The sequence below is a fragment of the Protomyctophum parallelum genome (assembly GCF_964188405.1).
Source record: "Protomyctophum parallelum genome assembly, chromosome: 11".
Taxonomy (NCBI): Eukaryota; Metazoa; Chordata; class Actinopteri; order Myctophiformes; family Myctophidae; genus Protomyctophum; species Protomyctophum parallelum.
In genome coordinates, this window is record NC_139707.1 from 39,140,516 (window position 1) to 39,147,499 (window position 6,984).

The window sequence follows — 6,984 nt, forward strand, 5'->3', positions numbered from 1 at the left end:
GTAACCTCACATTCTAAAGGACCATTGTTCCCATGGCCAGAGACTTGTAGAAACACACATACACATCCAGGGTGAAACACACACACACACACACACACACACGCGCACACACACGCACCCGCACAAGCCCTGGCCCCTGGGGGCCCCACATCAAGGGCCCGCTCTGTTTAAACAGCATCCGCCTGCACAGCCACCCGCCATGAAAGGGATTAAATAAGGTGTGTGTGTGTGTGTGTGCGCGCGCGTCTGCGTGCCTGCATGTGTGTGGTGCGGTGTGTTGCGTGTGTCAGTGCAATTGCTCACACTAGTCTTTAGAGGGCAAGGCGACACAACCGAGATTATTATTTTTCTGCTTCATGGTGTTTTCTCACAGTTGCAACACACTGTCTGAAGTATAATACCTGTGAACTTGGGATGCACGCACGCACGCACACATACAAATACACCAAATTAAATACGCCATATACACACAAACGCAATATACAGAAACACAAATGCATTGAATTCAGTCAATGTCAGTGGCCTTTAACTCTAGCATGGAGCTCAGACCACACTAAGTAATACAATGACAGTGAACTTGGGGTCAATTTGTTCATTGTCAAATCAGAAATATTTGACTGTACAATATTTATGGTGTATGGCTCTATTTTTGGGGATAATAGGCAAACATGCATTCAATGAAGATGGCTCATCTACAAAGCGTGTTGTGAGCTTGTAGATTGGCTATTTTCAGCGAAGAGATCTAGTGTAGAGGGAAAACAGGAGGGCTCCAAGTATAGACTCAAGGGCAGGTCTCAGTCAACACACTACTGTATATAGGTTAGTAATGTTGCGTCCACAACATAAACGACATACATTTAGCCTATATGCTATATACCCCTAAACGTGAATGGGAAAATATAACCATGTTTTTTGTGATGGTTCGAGGCTACACTGCTCCCTTCCAAGCATTGTTGTCTGAATTTGTTGCTTATTCATGTCAAGTAGTACAAACTGTGAATGAAGGAGTAAGTACATACGAACACTTTCATGTTGCTACCAGTCCATTTATATGCCTTTTAGCCTTATGAAGTCATTAATCCCTATCATTTTACAGTCTGCTGACAGCACAGACAGCCAAATGTGTTTAAGCTGACATGGCTAACACCATGCAGGCTAACATCAACAAAAGGTGGAAAGACATTGTTCACTGACAATCCCAAAAAATAAGCCAAACCTGGTCTGCACCTTAAAGGACAACTTTAGTTTTTTTCAACCAAGGTTCATGTTTTAGGTTGTCATTAGAGAAACTAAAAGGTGAGTGTTAATTTTCTTTCATTTGCTGCTTTCTTTCGTTTTAGGGATTTTAGCTCTTTTGACAGGGGGGCGGGGGCATTCGAGCATGGGGCTAAATATGTATTTTTTTACCAAATTTGATGGTGATTTTTTTATTTATTATTTACTATAGTCCTAATAAACCCCAGGAAGTTACATCTGGCCACAGAAGATCACATGATCTACTGAATGTGAAGGTATAGCCTACTGGGGGAAGGCTTATACTGTGTGTATAGGCTCAATATATCGCCATAATATTTTGTAAAAGAATACATATTTAGCCCCATGCTCGAATGCCCCTGCCCCCCTTTCAAAAACTGCTAAAATCCCCAAAACGAAAGAAAGCAGCAAATGAAAGAAAGTTTACACTCACCTTTTAGTTTCTCTAATAACAACCTAAAACATGAACCTTGGTTGAAAAAAACTAAAGTTGTCCTTTAACCATTTTCAACATGGCCCTGGAGTCCCTATTTGTCATTTAACCGTTCTTATATAAAAAAAACATTTTAAAAATGTTTTCTTTTTTTTTGAGTAGGGCTTAAGTTGTTAACATTCACATGACATACATTCAATTGCAAGACATTTCAGCCTAAGTGTTTTGTCCTTGCTGGAGACAGAGGCGCTGGTGTGTCCTAAATGGAATGACCTGTGAACCTGATGCAAGGAGGAAGGACAGAGACATGATAGGCTGTCTAAAGGAGAGTTATGTTTGCTGTCTGGGCCATGCATGTAGAGAATGCTTGGACTCCTTTTTTTTTATGTTCCCCATTGCAACTCAAAGCCACATACCACACGCGCACGCACACATGCGCAAACAAACACATGCACTTGTGTGCACCCATACTCACATAGATGGCTACACGCGCGCGCGCGTGCGCACACACACACACACACACACACACACACACACACACACACACACACACACTTCCACAGGTATGCAGTCACGTTAAGAGAAACCTGACCTACCTGACGGATCGAAACTACACCTACGCTGCCTTGTTAACCCCTCCGTGTGCGGCGTGGGAAACAATGCCCATGGCTTTGGGAACTAAGTCCTTTACAAATACCTGAGACGGATGGGTGGATGGATGGGTGGATGGATGGATGGGTTGATGCATGGCTGGGGTGGACGACGGAGGGACGGACAGATAAATGGACGTCCAGGAAGGATGGAGTTAACATACACTGATGAATGGTTACATATAGCCTTGAAAAGAATGGTGACAGAGGTCTCAGAAAGTGGGTGATGATGAGGAGTGTGAGGGGAAAAGGGTTTGTCAGTGTGTGCAGTGTGTCTTCTCTCGCCTTTCATTTATTTTCCGCAGCGTTCCTGTTCTCGTCAGGCCCTTCCACACATCTCTGGGGCTAAAGGCCAGACAGACGTTTTCAGAGAAAACATGATTGCAACCTTGCCGCGAAAGGCTTTTCATTTAGAAAGAATACGACTTTCCGTAAAAAGCGGAGAGAGCCGGAGCCTTCGCTCACTCTTCACTCTGCAAACACAAAGACTGTATGGCAGAAAGAGACCTTGTTGCTTTGTAAAAAAAGAAAAGAAAAAAGAAGCTATCCAATACACAAGCGACCCAAGCCCCCTCCCTCGTTCCCATATAACACTCTGAACACTGTGGGTTTAGAGTGACAATAATAACCATCAAAATACCGTAATATGATGATTCACATTCTAAGTCAACACCTGAGGCTGAATATAGACAGTGCCTTCTGCACTAAAGTTTCAAGAATTGTCTTTCAAGATTTTTCAAAAATGTATTAAAATAGCAATTGTAGTACTGTACTGTAATGCCCTATTATCTGCTATTTTTGAATAGCCAACTCTAAAGTGACAGTATGGCACGGATCATTTCCCGGTTTCAATGGGTTTATCGTGAAAAACACACAATGAAAACTAAAAATCCTTTCTTTCAACAGAACGGCTATTCCAGAACAGCGACAAACGTCCTATGCAATGTAGTCGCTGAATGGACATCAGGTACAATACATGTACAGTTACATTTACACTAGAGTCACACTAAGCACCCACCAACACTCCCCCACGTCAACCTGCTGTGTCATAGTTTGGCCTATCGCACGCTTAGCACAGCCCACACTGTTATTCTGGCCTCATGTACTCAGAGGTTATGTAGCTTAGGTCAATGCCGTGTGTGTGTGTGTGTGTGTGTGTGTGTGTGTGTGTGTATGCGCGTGCACGCGTGCCCGACCACTGCACCGCCACCGGGTGATGTCACATGGCTTGTGAAAGTCCTCTTTGATGTCAGCAGTTTGACGGTGAGACCTTTGGCTAGACTCAAATCTACAACCTGCTGTTCCCGGCTAGGCCGGGAGGTTGCTAAGTTACCCACCGAGGAAAACATTTGATGTCTTGATCCTTATCATCAACAGGGTGCCAAATGGCAAATGAAAAACTGACTGTGCTTATGTCACACCTGAGTGCCGTTCACATAGCGTTATCCCATGGATAAAGAAATCCACACAACGGTAGTAGTTGAAGGATAAAATTGTGTTTGAAAAGGTTGTTTGTGTCGTGACATATAACGGCTCAAAGGTTGCAGTTGTGATGGTTCTGATGCATAGAGAAGAGACAGTGGCATTGCATTGCAAAAACTTAATTGAGGTCAGCCATCTAATTATGTGACAAATTGTGTTATTGATGTGGCTTCTCTGAGGCTCGGGCTGACATGTTGCATATACTGTAGCCTACAGCGCCGAAGTCCTCCTGACGTCCCCTGGTTCTGCCTGGTTCACGGAAGTAATTTCTCAATGGAGAATAACATGGGGTCATCTTAAAATCGTTTCATATAAGTGTTGTGGTCCAAAAATAAACACGCTGTCTCTGCGTTATTGTCAGGGAGGTGTCTCTGTATCGCTTGCGACAGTCAGTCACTCATATATGATACAGTCTGTTTCTAGCGACAATGTAACTAATTCAGTAGCAGTAACAATAGCGTTTTCTCTCAGTCAGTTGATTCTTCATATCCATATGAGTGAAACGTTTATTTTTCAAACACTGTTATTGACGCCAGACTTCGGTGCTCTATACATCTGGAAGATAGGCAGGTGCGCTTCCTCTGGATGCTTTCATGAGCAGTGGGTGTTCAGCCACGGGAACTAGAAAAGGTGACCACACTAAAGGTGGAAGTGGCAGCACGCAAGAGGACATAAGAGGATGCTAACAAAAGGCTCAGTTATTCATTCCTTATTGGTTCAACGTGTTTCGGCACCAGCCGTCCACGGAGCAAAAGGAGTGTCGCATGTGCATTTAAATGCACCACATTCTGTCACATTTCACCCAGTGACGCTACAGGAAACACAGCGATATAAGTTGATCCCCTGTCCCTGCCCCACCCTGCACGTAATCCCACACATATAAACAACTGCATTGTGCAGTATGGCGCGGTTATAAGTTAACGCGAATGCGAATGCGTGGGCTTGTCCATATATGACCTGCGAACTGTGTGATGTAGGCCGCGCTGATAAGGCTCAAGCCGGCGGGGCTGGGAGGGGAGGGGAGGAAGGGACGCACAGCGGCACACTGCTTTATCACCTGCGTGTCCTTTGATACAGGTTCATTGCGGGGGAAGATCAAAGCGGCCCAGGCCGACTCCCAGGGAACGTTAGGCCAGGAAAATAAAATGTTCCTTCTCTGACAGGAGCAAGCTATAGGCCAGCCTGTTGTTGTAGAGAATGCATGCTTTTACTCATGGACCTTCAACCGGAAGCCCTTGCTCATTGCCCTGTCACTGACTCCGATGCATGAGGGCTCGAGTGCTTGAGTAATAACTGTTAGCGTCACAGAGGTGCACACGGGGGCCAGGCGGCAGGCAGGCAGAGTGCACAGCCTTTGGAACTGGTCCTCTCTTGCTCCACCTGAGTCACTTACAGCTCTTTGGCAGGCAAAGGTGTCTGATTCCATATTAGGGGCTTCCCTCGTGCCCAGCTCAGTTTCAAAACCGGGTCGGAGTCCTTCCTGTATCCAACGCTGCAGTCCTTTAAAGGCAGTGGAGGCTGTTTGTTGGGTCAAGATTTTGAATTTGAAATAGAATCCCTTTTGTATTCTGTCAATTCTCATTCAGTGTCTGCTGAGAGAGGCTTGGTGGATATTTCAGGGGGAAGCCCCTCAGATGGAATTTAAGACTGGGTCCAGGAAGTCACTGGTATATTTCATCCCAATTCAGGTTCAGTTTTCAATCGGCCGTGGAGTAGTGTTTGCCATGCCTGTGAGGCATATATTATATTGGTTTCAACACTATGCAGTCTATGGGAAATGTAAGAGGTGCCGTTAGGGGCTAATGATTGTGTTTCTATTCTTTGGACAAGCATATCTAAAAGCAGTTTTATTGGCTTGTTGTAATTGTGTAATATCCCACTTTGCATGGAATAGTACTACAAGGACTGTGTGTGTGTGTGTGTGTGTGTGTGTGTGTGTGTGTGTGTGTGTGTGTGTGTGTGTGTGCGTGTGCGTGTGCGTGTGCGTTTGCGTGTGCGTGAGCACGCACGCTCGTGTGTGTGTCATGATTTGGACAAAATAAATCACACTCTTGTGAAGTGAGTGGCGCCCAGATTTTTGGGGTCATGTTGATGTTCTCATGTCCGTGATACATTTATATAATTATTTATATCAGTGAGATGTGTGTTACGTTGTCTTTTACTACCCTAAACAAACATTGAAGTCCATAGACGTGGCTGGACATGAATTACAGTAGGCCTACATCATCATTTTACCCTAAACAAAAAATGTAAGTCCATAGACTTGGGTGGCCTATATGACGTAATTTTCGGAAAGCCATGCACGCATGCGTTTTGAGGGGATACCGTCCCTCAAAACAAAAGGCTCATTCATAGTCTGGATTTTTGGTGGTGAGGCGACCACCGCTCCGGTGGTGAGGTGACCACCGGAGCTGAAATAACATTGAGCGGTGGCGGTTGGTTTGCTCTTCACCGCGGCTCGTCACGTCATGTTGTAGTTCGGTGGTCACCCCACCACCGAAAATCCAGACTATATATGAGCCTTTACAATACACCCCCCCCACACACACACACGCACACATACGCATGCATGCATGCACGCACGCACACATACGCATGCATGCACGCACGCACCCACGCATCATCATCATCATCATCAGAAGGTGGTCACTGCTCAACGCGTGAGCGCAGTGTCATGCAGACATTTATAGGATTTGTCCAGTTCTACAAATGTCAGACCTTGCCACGCGCAGACCCTTCGAATGTGCCTGTCCATTGAAGCTTTCCCACATCCCAAAATGATCCCTCGCCATCCTCCCTCCAGTCAAAGGAAGCGCTCCCTGTCATTTGGAAACAGCGAGTCTCACCGCCACATGCAGCGCGTCAGCGTGGGATGAATGCTTGCCATATCGGGTTTCAGCTCGCCTTTAAGGTAGGATGCCGTTTGCCATCAAAGCGAGTCTGCCAACACAAGACCCCCCGCCGACTCTGACGGAGCGCAGTGAGTGACACACGTATACTGCAGTGACTCACACACGACATGTGCCAAGAGAGAGGAGCAAAAACACACAAAGAGGGCCGCAGACCGCTTATTTCACAACACCAGCTGTTGAGGAGGACTGTATTCGTGGACGCGATGCGGCTACTGAGTGTACGTATACCGTGTGTGTGTGTGTGTGTGTGTGT